This window comes from Bos indicus x Bos taurus, chromosome 15 (genome assembly GCF_003369695.1).
Source record: "Bos indicus x Bos taurus breed Angus x Brahman F1 hybrid chromosome 15, Bos_hybrid_MaternalHap_v2.0, whole genome shotgun sequence".
In the NCBI taxonomy this organism is placed as follows: Eukaryota; Metazoa; Chordata; class Mammalia; order Artiodactyla; family Bovidae; genus Bos; species Bos indicus x Bos taurus.
The window spans coordinates 13,277,151-13,290,222 of record NC_040090.1 but is presented as its reverse complement, the minus strand read 5'-3'; the positions used below and the strand labels follow the sequence as shown (position 1 = coordinate 13,290,222).

Genomic DNA, 13,072 nt, shown 5'->3' with positions numbered 1-13,072 from the left:
TTTTCAGAGAGGAAAAAGGACATTGGAGCCAGTCCAACTCAGTCTCTAGAGAGATGCAGAAAATGAAGTTCAGAGAGGTGAAGCGGTGCTCAAAATTATACAGACCTGTTTCCCAGAAGGAAATTCCACCTACCTTATCTCCAAAATTCAAATCTAGTGAAATTTTTTCCACTACACCATGTTTATCACTTTCTATATCATCTTAACAGAGTCTTGCAATAATAGCCCTCACGGTTTTCATGGTTCCTTCCTATAGAAACTGGGTGTACCTATGTGCCTTACATTGTTCAATGAAACCAAAGCATATAAGATATAAGCAAAGACTTTAAAAGTGCTCATGCATAGGGACACTTCCAGTCTTTTTGCTCTTGGAATCTTCTGGAACTACGTAAATAAGCAGATGTACATGCTGGCTGATGGAAAACTTGAAGCCGAGATATCCTTGTCAAACCACATCACCCTCAGAATCCTAGTTGACACACAGGCGGCCCAAGATACATGAGTCCAGCTGAGATGAGCAGACTATGGCTTTACTGAGCCTTGCCCCATTGACCCACATGATCGAAGCTAAACAAAGAGTTGTTATTTTAAGCTACTAGATTCTGTGGTCATCTTTAAAATAGTGCAAAACCCATGGGTATAATCAGTGAATGGCAGCATCTAACCAGTTACCAAGCCAAACATTTTGACTTCTCACTCTCCTTCATGATTACCCTCCACATGAAACAAGGCATCCAGAACTTCCATTCTTCCTCATCAGTGACTCATTCTGACTCATGAATGAACTGCTTATTCCCTCATAATTCCTCTGCCTCTGTCCTAGCCCATGACTCCATTATCCCTGCCTGAATTTCTTTGGTCACACAGCTTCTCAGCTAGTAGTCCCATCTCCAATCCTGTTAACCTCCAGTTCACCCTCTACTCTCGAGGCAAGGTCTACAATTCATACCTGCCAATAACTTCCCCTCGTTCAAAATGTCAGTAATTTTCTATCATTCTTAAAATACAATCCAGAATTCAAACCATGGCGAGGCAAATCTTCTGTTCTTTTCAGCACAGAATCTTTCTTTCCAAATTAAAGTTAGCAGGCATTCTGTCCTCTGACCTGGAGTGACATTTCCCAATTTCTCAATGATGGGATATATACAATTATACATCAGTTTCTTAAAAGGAAACTGTGTATTGTCTATTTCCTCATTTCTTCCTGCCGGGTGAAAGCTGGATGCAGCGCAGGAGAGCTAAAGGACTGTATGACCATGTCCTTGGCACCCTAGGAAATGAGGGGGCACAGGAAAGAAGGAAATTGAAGGAAGGAACTTCTCTGTGATTTGGTATAACAGAGCGGGCTGTCCACACTAAATCACTCACCTTCCTCTGTATGGATACACAACAGAATATAACATTCCATCTTCTTTAAGTTACTGTACATAAGGTCTCTTTTTAGAATTTCTTAGCTTATATTAATGGCCTAATGAATTTACATTACTTTCATGGATTCACGGCTTCTGTCACTGTCTAGCTCTCACTTTTTTCCAATCTCTTCCGCCTCTGAAGCTATCATCCTCAGCTATTTACTTCCTAGAATACTCATCAAACATTTTACCTCTCTTTCCTTTTAGTCAATACTTTTCCACTTCTATCCTTTGTATTTTGCTGACTAAATGCCACCCAATTGTAGGCCTAGAGTCAATAATTTTTTATAAGCCTTTTCTGTTGTCCTCCAAGTCTGGGCTATTTTTTCCGCTCGGGTGTGACCATCATATTCTGACTCATGCTATTAAAGCGTAAAGCATGTTACTTTGCATTAGTGTGTTTGTCTTTGACAAAATGATAAATTTTGCAAATACAGAAACAATATCTCTTTCATTCACCTTTATGTGTGCAAATGATAGTGTAATTCTTGGTATGTATTGGGCATTACACATATGAATTGAATAAATAAATGTAAAAGTATGAAAAAAAGACTGAAAAGAAACATATTTGAATATAAATAGTAGTAGAGATATAAGGGGTTTTAATTTTTTTATTTCAATATTTTCCAAAGTCTCTTGATAATGCATATGTTACTTTCATAATCACTAACTACAATATAATAAGATATTTTGTCTAAAGTATATATTGGAAACTAAAGCTGACTTTTAATTTTAAGTTACACACAACCAGGAATACAAACATTAACTGAATAAAATATGCTTCTGCTGCTAGTTAGGTCAACTATTATATGCCCAGGCTAGCAATACGGAAATATGAAATACTGTAATTGACCAATTCTGAAGTTCTATCCCCAGAGAGATGAAGAAAATCAATATGGTCTGCTTCTTCCTAAGACAAATTTGTGTGTTACAGGGGATACACTGTGGTTGATAGATGTGGGCTACATATATTCCCTTGGGGCTTGTTTGCAAAGGCTTACTTGTACTGTCTTCCGCCTAAGTTTTCATAGAAGCTTTAAGGATTAAGGTTGTTTTGCAACTGAAATTTCACTTCTCTGGAGAGACTATGAGAGAATCTTATGGGCTAGTCTCAAAGGACATTTGCATAGGATTACATTTTATAATCTAAAAGGTAAAAACTATTCCACTTCTTCTAGCCTCTAGAACAAAGTTGTAAATGTCCAGCTCATGTGGATTTGAGAAAGCAGAGCATCTGCTGGAAATATTTGTTCCTCACACATGAGACCCAAGCACCAGACATGTTGATTTCTTTGTCAGCAGCTGCAGAATATGATATTGTTCTTCTTTTTGCCCTTGAAATTGTTAGGATGATTTGATTGATTTGGGTTGGTATACATTCAGATTTAGATTTCTCATTGCTAAATTCATTCTTTGGGAAGGTAATGTATCATTACATGGAATCAAAGGAAATCCCCCTCAAAATCATCAGTTTAATGAGAACTGGTCATTTGTTCTGATGAGTTTTCCTCATTTTCTCTCGGAATGAAGACAAATGTCACAGATACATTATACAAAGAGAAAGGCTGGGCTAAGGTGAAGGCACAAATTAATTTAATTCCTGCTCTAGCTTCAAGTACCTAAATCATTCAAACCAACAACAGCAACACAAAATTAATAGCTCCACATACTTTTGTATTTAACCTTGAAATATGGTCAGGCAATTTAAACCAATTCAACATGCAAATTCAATCAGTATAAAGAATCCATTAGCAATTGAGACCAATTTATTAACTCAAGAAACATAAACTCAGTGTAATTGCATCATATATTCTATACTTACAACAGCTGAAGAGCATTAGGAATTGTCAGAAAAGATCAAAACATTGGGAGGGTATTTATCAAAGTACAACTTAAAATATTAATTATCAACTTATTTCAAATCGTTGGTTATGTGTTCAAGTAAATTGCAGGTAATTTACTAATATTACTTTGATAGATAAAAGAAAGACTTGTATTAATCTACTCTACATAATCTCATCCCCCTGTGTTAAAAACCTTACTGAATTCTACTACCAAAATGGAAACAATGTAAGCCATCAGATCTGAGATTCCTACTAAACCTTCACAATATAATAAATTATTTCCATGATAGGAGTTAGAACCTGAACTCTGAAATCTTGTTGCATTTTCCCACAACATTTCAACTAAAATTGAGTTAACATATAACAATAAATAAAACAAACTGTGTTTGGTGTTTGAAAAGGGGTTATTACATACTTGATTAAACACTACATTTAGCATTTAATTTTATTCTACAAAATCCTTTTCTAGAAACTTCCCTCTGTTTAAACACTTCTAGCATCAGGAAATGTACTAATTTTAGAGTCAACTTATTTTATTCTTGGTCTATTTTATCTTTGATTCAAATTGTAAAGTTATTTACCTGCTATGTCACTTGGAATTCCAACAGCTTGACAGATGAGAGGGGACTTTATAATTAAGCTATAAACATTACAATTTTAGATAAGGGTATAAATTAAGTCATTTTAGTAAGGGCCAAAGATAATAAATGCAGAGTAAAATCTAGAATAAAATACAGGGTTAGCAATCTCTGGCCCATGAGGAACCTGTTTTTATAGGCCAAGGAATAGCTATTTCTTTTTAAAATTGTTAGAAAAAAAGAAAAAGTAATATTTCATAGTACATGATAATGCATGGCATTTACAATTTAGTATCCATAAATAAAGCTTTACTGGAACACAGCCACATTCATTTGTTGACATATTGCCCATCGCTGCTAGTGTACTATGTAGATTTGAGTAACTGTGACAGACACAAGTCTAAAATAGTTAACATCTTTACATTAAAAAAAAAAAAAAGATCCCAGTCTAGAAAAATGTTGTCTAATAGAATATAATGTAAGCACAAATGTATTTAATTTCTTTTTAGTAACCAGGTTAAAAACTATAAACAGAAATAGATAAAATTAAATAAATAATATATTTTATTTAAATCAAAATACTCTAAACATGGTATCAACATGTAATCAATATAAAAATCGTTAAGTGCAATATTTGGCATTTTTTCATACTTAAAGTTTAAAATACACTGTGTATTTCACATGTACAGCTCCTATCTCCTCAGACTATCCATTTCAATACCCATGACCACATATGGCTGGCAGCCACTGTACTGAACACTGTAGGTACAGCTGACAGATCTTGTCATGTTTAGTCACATCTCCAGCCACTAAATAGCATGTCTACATTTTATTGAGTTCACATTTTCTGCTGTATTCTGCTGATTCTTTCCTTTCCTGCTGGAGGCTTGGGCCAAAGGTGATTTGCTGGGGTTTGGTGGGGGAGGGCGCTCATGGGCTTCCCTGGTGGCTCAGAGGGTAAAGAATCCGCCTGAAATGCAGGAGACCTGGGTTCGATCCCTGGGTCAGGAAGATCCCCTGGAGGAAAGCATGGCAACCCACTCCAGTATTCTTGCTTGGAGAATCCCCATGGACAGCGGAGCCTGGCGAGCTACAGTACGTAGCATCTCAAAGAGTCGGACACAACTGAGCTACTAAGCACAAAATGAGGCGCTTCTTGATGCACCTGCTGTTCACAGCACTGGTGGTAAAATCCTGAAAGTGCGCTTGTTTCTTTCTACCCACATGAAAATCCTATATTTTGAATTGAATGTAAGAATCTAGGTGCTTCCTCTCGATTACAGAACAGGAAGAAATGTCATTTCTTTTGCTCTAGAGAGGATTTTGCTGTTAATGTAGTCTATCCAATTAGTTTTCTTGGCAGCTACAGCTCACTGTTGAGTCTTATTATACCCACAGGAAAATATCACCTCTATATCTTTTTTTAAAGTGCTGCAATTACTGCCACATAAGCCCAACTTACCCTTACGAAGGGCTTCTCCTTTCCGTTCTCACTTCTGAGTTGCGATTCAGGATTACGCTCACACGGAACACTGGTGGTTGACAAGCCAGACTGTGTTCTTCAGCTACAAAAACAAACGAACATAAAACAATGTCAGGACTCCCGTTTTGAAGGGGAAGAAAATAGAAATTGATTGATCATACTGATTTCAGTTCCTATTATTTTACTATACATTTTTTTTCTGAATTTTATTGTTGCTAAATATCTTGATCATTAAAAGGTAATAAAAGGGGTGTCGAAACTTGTTGCTGAAGAACTCCAGAAAAAAAAATCACACATTTACTTAGCTCAAGCACTTTTAGTTTTTGTGGACTTGTGTTCTCAGAGCTGTGAATTTCTAGTGATTTTAATTTTTGCAGTAATGTTTTAATGTAACAAAATTGTACCCAGATGTTGATTGAATTAAACATCAAGAATTATGTCATTAAAAAATTCCATTTGTATGCTTCAGATAATAACAATATAGTTCCATGTGTCTCCATGTCTGAGCATGGTGAAGACCCACTGTTCTAGGATATGTTTCATTCTTCTTTGTCAATGTTACTGTATGCTCTCTTTCCTTAATGTTTTTACATCAAACCCAGAGTGCCGAATGGGTAGTGTGAAGTATGAATTCTGACTATAGAAAGTGTAATAATCAGTTCCTATTTCCTTCCCTTTCAAATCATAACACAAATGTTAACTGCTGCAGATTCTAAGAAGAATAGTTTAAGACTGTTATAATTATGGTTGGAAAACAACAGTTATGTATTACCTCTCAACAAATATTACGTATGCTCATCTCTCTACAGTGAGGCACAGACTGTGAGGAAATTCAGTGAATATAAGGACTGACAGTAATGTAACACTGGTATCTAATATTTTATGGGCTTAGTTTATGGTAATACTCTGCAAAGATTTCATATATATCTCATTAAATACAACAGATCTATGAGATTACTCTCAATATTTTTCCCATTTTACAGGTAAGGAAGCAGATTTACTGAATTTGAGTAACTTGAGAGTGCCATGGACTGCAAGGAGATCCAACCAGTCATTCTAAAGGAGATCAGTCCTGGGTGTTCTTTGGAAGGAATTATGCTAAAGCTGAAACTCCAGTACTTTGGCCACCTCATGCGAAGAGTTGACTCATTGGAAAAGACTCTGATGCTGGGACGGATTGGGGGCAGGAGGAAAAGGGGACGACAGAGGGTGAGATGGCTGGATGGCATCACCGACTTGATGGACGTGAGTTTGAGTGAATTCCGGGAGTTGGTGATGGACAGGGAGGCCTGGTGTGCTGCAATTCATGGGGTTGCAAAGAGTCGGACACGACTGAGTGACTGAACTGAACTGACTGAACTTCAAGGTTAAAACTATATAAGAATAAAAACATTTTTTTTTGGTTATTCATTGAACGCCAAATGACAAAAATCCCTATATTTGCTTTGATAGGCTGTCCCCTCATTTCATGTCCCATCACTTCATGGCAAATAGATGGGGAAACAGTGAAAATAGTGACAGACTATTTCGGGGGGCTCCAATATCACTACAGATGGTGACTGTAGGCATGAAATTAAAAGACGCTTACTCCTTTGAAGAAAAGTTATGAGGAACCTAGACAGCATATTAAAAAGCAGAGACATTACTTTGCCAACAAAGGTCCGTCTAGTCAAGGCTATAGTTTTTCCAGTGGTCATGTATGGATGTGAGAGTTGGACTGTGAAAAAAGCTGAGCGCCAAAGAATTGATGCTTTTGAAATGTGGTGTTGGAGAAGATGCTTGACAGTCCCTTGGGCTGCTCAGGGACCCAACCAGTTCATCCTAAAGGAGATCAGTCCTGAACATTCATTGGATGGACTGATGCTGAAGATGAAACTCCAATACTTTGGCCACCTAATGTGAAGAATTGACTCACTTGAAAAGACCCTGATGCTGGGAAAGATTGAAGGCGGGAAGAGAAGGGGACGACAGAGGATGAAATGGTTGAATGGCATCACCGACTCTATGGACGTGAGTTTGGGTTAGACTCCAGGAGTTGGTGATGGACAGGGAGGCCTGGCATGCTGCAGTCCATGGGGTTGCAAAGAGTCAGACATGACTGAGCAACTGAACTGAGTCTGTCCCCTACTAAAGTTTATTTTCTTTGAAAATTCTGCTTTCCTTCTAAACCTCTAATGAAAACACATTCTAAATAGACTGCTTATTTTCCAAAATCAGTCATGTTTTGATTTCGAAAAAAAAAAACAAAAAACTACAAAAATAGAATACAAATGACAACCGTGGCATTTAAGAAACTGTATTGCTTTATAAACAGTGTGTTTCCCCTAAGGAATAGAAATTATGAAAGGATGTCACACTCAGACTTGAGTAATTTATAAATAATAAATAAATTGCACCATCGATCACAAAATTACAGCCTCCCCTATTGAACTCGCTTCTTTCCAGGTTTTTCTTTTTTTTGTGTGTGTGAATATGATTGTCTGCCTCCCAGTTCTGTGGACTCAGATCTCACAATCTTTTTCTTCTCTGCCCCTCACGTGGAATAATTTGTCAACCCTTTGAATTCTGAATGGACAACATACACATCCCTTCAAAATTTTTCCTTTTCCCCTGTATCACCATAATCATTTTATAATCATTTTGTCTTTTCTGTTGCACTTCCCTCCAAATTGAGATCCTTGACCAAGCTTCCTCCTTCTGATTCTCTCCAGATATTTCTGCAAAATTCCTTTTTCTCCAGCACTGTTCTGCATAGTAAAATATTAATATTAAGTAAAATATTAATCCTGGAGTCAGGATACCAGGGTTCAAATTGTGGCTCCACCACTGACTCACTCAGATTCTAGGCCAGTCCCTAAAATGTTAGCCTTCAGTTTCTCTAACACGAGAATAACAGTATTGCCTACGTCATCAGGTTATTCTGAAGACTATATAAAATCAAATTGGCACACCCCTTAAAATGGTGCCCATAACAAAAACTATTAGCTATTATTATTTTTATATTCAGGGGGAAAGTCTTCAGTAGTTTGAAGTTTCTAAACGTAGCATTCCAGGTCCTTAATATCTGGTTCCAATCCATATGTGCGTTTTCTTTTGGTCATACCACCCAGAATTGTGGGATTTTAGTTCCCTAGCTGGAGACTGATCCTGCACCGTTGGCAGTGGAAATAGTCCTAACCACTGGACTCCCAGGGAAGTCCCCAAATCCATTCTTGCAATCACATTTTCTCATGATTCCAACTCAATCCAATTCAACATCTAGTTAGCCAGAACCCATCTATACAATGGAGAGAATTAAAATGCTGGACACACTACTTATCAATGAGGCAATATTTGCACTGAGAATCTTCATAAATGAGAATTTCACCAGACCAGGCCATTAAGGTAAAGGAGAGGACGCACACAGCATTGCACACCCACACTCCACTCAGCCATGCAGGACCATGTTATATACTTGCCTGTATCCTCCGCTCCTCAAGTCTTCTTCTATGCTCTCTGCTTAGAATTCCCATTTTTCCCTCATTGTCAACACTTAAAATTCTGTTACATCTCCCAAGACTCAATTCAAAAGTTTTGTTTTTTTTTTTCAAGGAAGCCTTGACTTCACTATTTGAAAATTATTTACATTTTTTCTTTCTCATGGCATCTTAGCCAAATTTCTCTGTGGGGCATTACATATTCTATTTTTATAGCTATTTATGCCTAGAATAAAAGTTCCTTGAAAATTAAGAGCTGTGTACAATTTATTTTTTGCTTCTTACAACACTCAATCTCTAATAAATATCCAGAAGATAGTTGTGCAATTAAGTGAATGTTGTTTTAAAGCCAGAAGAACTCAGGATAGAACTGATTTGCTCAAGTCACTGATCCTGGTTATAAGTTCCCTAAGGAGAGAAATTATGTTAGCCTTGTTCATCACCATATTCCTGATGTAATATGTCATGAATATTTCTGAATCAGTATCAGCTTATACCAGTGGCAATAATATTCACCAAAATCCAGTTGTCACAAGGTCATGATTCACTCTTTTAAATTATCAATTTTTATTATATTTGAAATCTAAGAATTATACACTCTTCTCACCATTCTGTGTTAATGTCTCTGCTATCTGATTATTATAGCCAAACATATTCATTCATTTGATGTTATAAGGTGGTTATGGATTAACATTTCTATATAGTATGTCTATTCTTTTATGGCTGAAAACATAATGAAAGTGCATTTGTGTTTAAACATATCCTTTTTCATTTAAAGTTTATGGAAATTCTAGACTTGCACAGTGGATTCTTTTAAAAACATGTCCAAAAAAAAAAAGAAAGTTTAGGCAGTGGGGACCAGAGGATTGTCATTTAAATGAGTGAGGTCTGCGAAGAAGGTCAGAGTGTGAGATTACAGATTTTGCTCAACATTATATTTGGCTAAAAAACAAAAACACCAAAAAAACAAATCTCAGCAGGTTTGTTTAATTGAATGATGTTTTCAAATCCACTTTCATTAGCTAGAGTGCTGCAGGACCCAGCAGTTCAGGAAGGAAATCTGTTTCTAGTAGCTTATAGAGATAATGATAAACCATCTTAAAGTCTGGATTTATTAAAAATGACTCAAATACATTATAGGGCAATAGGGCAACAGTAACTTGGTAATGCTTGGTTTACCAACCAGTGGGATGGAATTACAAATGTATTAACATTTATACAAAAGAAAGCAAGTAGCAGTGAGTCTATATTGTTTTCGACACAGTTAAACAAACTGTTATTTCACTTTGTGTGGCTAGTAAAATAAGACCTATAAAATAGAAGAAACATTCCCTTTTGGAACTTAAACAATGTGAAAAATCTAGTATTAATGAAGTGGAAATCTTCTTTCTTTATGCACATGAGTGCTATATTCATTAAAATACACACACACAGAGGAAGAAGCAGCTACTTTTTCTTACAATAGATAGCCATCACATTGATTATTTTTATGACTTAGGTTTGATCAAGCAGAACATACAGAGTTAGAAAGCAAAATATAACCCCAAGGAAGAGGGGACAACTATGGAGTGTACCTATGAAATCTAATTATATACATGCATATTAGTCTCCGTCATTAATTTCCCTGAAGTGTGAAGTTAACAAACCTAGACAGTGTGTTAAAAAGCAGAAACGCCACCTTGCTGACAAAGGTCCTTATAGTAAAAGCTATGTTTTCCAATAGTCATGTACAGATGTGAGAGTTCGACCATAAAGAAGGCTGAGCACTGAAGAATTGATGCTTTTGAATTGTTCTGGAGAAGACTCTTGAGAATCCCTTGAATTGCAAGGAGATCAAGCCAGTCAATCCTGAAGGAAATCGACCCTGAATATTTATTGGAAGGACTGATGCTGAAGCTCCAACACTTTGGTCACCTGATGGGAAGAGCCAGATCATTAGATAAGACTCTGATGCTGGGCAAGATCAAAGGCAAAGGAGAAGGCGGTGGCGAGACTGATGCGGTTAGATAGCATCACGGACACAATGGGCATGAATTTGCACAAACTCCAGAACACGGTGGAGGACAGAGGAGACTGGTGTAATGCAGTCCATGGGGCCACAGAAAGTCAGACATGACTTAGTGAATGGCCAACAACAACGTTACTTTCAAGCCATTCCTTGATTTTGTTCCTGAAGATTTCAGACTCCTGGTCTTTCCATCCATGTGCATATATTTACTCATACACTCAAAAATATTTACTGAGGAGATCTGAATAAGATGTGTAAGCTCGCTGCCCCATGCAGTTTATGGTTTAATCATGGAAGAGCATGTTAAACAAATAAAAAAGGGCTGAGTCCCTTTGCTGTCCAAATGAAAATATCACTACATTGTTAATATAAAGTAAATACATAATAAAATAGTAATATAAAATAAAATGCAAAAAAAAAGCACAGGATGCTCTAAGCAAAACCAGCTTCATAGGTATAGGGTCTGAGGAATCTCATGAGAATCCTTGCTGAGAAAAGCTGCTGCTGCTGCTGCTACTGCTGCTCAGTCGCTTCAGTCGTGTCCGACTCTGTGCGACCCTATAGACGGCAGCCCACCAGGCTTCCCCGTCCCTGGGATTCTCCAGGCAAGAACACTGGAGTGGGTTGCCATTTCCTTCTCCAATGCATGAAAGTGATAAGTGAAAGTGAAGTCGCTTAGTCTTGTCGGACTCTTATCGACTCCATGGACTGCAGCCCACCAGGATCCTCCATCCATGGGATTTTCCAGGCAAGAAAAGCTGCAGACTTGGTTTAATGCTCTCCCATTGCTGTTTGGAAATTTTTTGATAATTTTAAGTTTGAAATTGTGTGTTACAATTAAGTCCAGTGGTAGAAGGGAATATGCAGGTGACCAGAGGAGACACTGCAACAAAAATGTCTACCATCCATCTTCTGCCCCCATTTATATGTAGCACAGAATCTTGGTGAAAACTAGTATATGTGGTGGTTCAGTGCTACTTAAAAGAATATAAGTATCTTACATCTAAGAGTGAGTAAGCAGGCATACTGACAGCACCCAGAGGCAACCCTTTCTATCAAGCACCTACTTTGAACGCAGAAAGGGGCTAATGACATTGAAAGAAATATGAGCAGCCCAGAAAGTATATCATATCTTTTCTTATTCATGTTACTTTCCTGTATCAGCCAACCACTTATGCTGGATAGGGTGACACTGAAGCAAAGGGGAAAGGGTAACCCACAGTTCCTTTTCTTGTCTGCCCTTTTTATCCATCAGTAAGCTGAAAGTAGAGAACCTTGATAGAATATGTGCACGTCAAGAAATGAAATGAAAGTGAAAGTGAAGTTGCACAGCGGTGCCTGAATCTTTGTGACCCCATGGACTGTAGCCTGCCAGGCTTCTCTGTCCATGGGATTTTCCAGGCAAGAATACTGAAGTGGGTTGCCTTTTCCTTCTCCAGTCAGTTCAGTTCAGTCACTCAGCTGTGTCCGACTCTTTGCAACCCTATGGACTGCAGCACTCCAGGCCTCCCTATCCATCACCAACTCCTGGAGTTTACCCAAACTCACGTCCATTGAGTCAGTGATGCCATCCAGCCATTCATCCTCTGTCATCCCCTTCTCCTCTCGCCTTCAATCTTTCCCAGCATCAGGGTCTTTTCAAATGAGTCAGCTCTTTGCAGCAGGTGGCCAAAGTATTGGAGTTTTAGCTTCAACATCAGTCCTTCCAATGAATATTCAGGACTGATTTCCTTTAGGATGGACTGGTTGGATCTCCTTGCCGGCCAAGGGACTCTCAAGAGTCTTCTCCAACACCACAGTTCAAAGCATCAATTCTTTGGCACTCAGCTTTCTTTATAGTCCAACTCTCACATCCATACATGACTACTGGAAAAACCATAACTTTGACTAGACAGACCTTTGTTGGCAAAGTAATGTCTTTGCTTTTTAATATGCTGTCTAGGTTGGTCATAGCTTTTCTTCCAAGGAGCAAGAGTCTTTTAATTTCATGGCTGTAGTCACCATCTGCAGTGATTTTGGAGCCCAGAAAAATAAAGCATCTGACTGTTTCCACTGTTTCTCCATCTATTTGGCCATAAAAACACCTAAATTGGTTCTGTGCAACATTTCTTTTGTTCTGATAAGAAGGAAATACATACATGCATGCATGTACAAAATAGGAATTGTGCAATTTTTGTTTTTGCATACATGTTAAACTCATATTTGCTATTAGAATCGGCTTTGAACACTATCATGATAAATGTCAAAATACAATCATTTAAAATGTTATAC

At 37.6% G+C, this 13,072-nt stretch overlaps 1 protein-coding gene across 4 annotated transcripts in view; it reads right to left on the bottom strand.

Moving 5' to 3' along the window:
- The window catches only part of LRRC4C (leucine rich repeat containing 4C), a 1,428,975-nt gene that overhangs the window by 311,463 nt on the left and 1,104,440 nt on the right, over window positions 1-13,072 (bottom strand). For all 4 annotated transcript variants that reach the window (XM_027562627.1, XM_027562628.1, XM_027562626.1 and 1 more), the window contains exon 5: window positions 5,297-5,399. The gene's annotated coding sequence lies outside the window, so the exon portion shown is untranslated. The remainder of the gene's footprint in view (window positions 1-5,296; window positions 5,400-13,072) is intronic.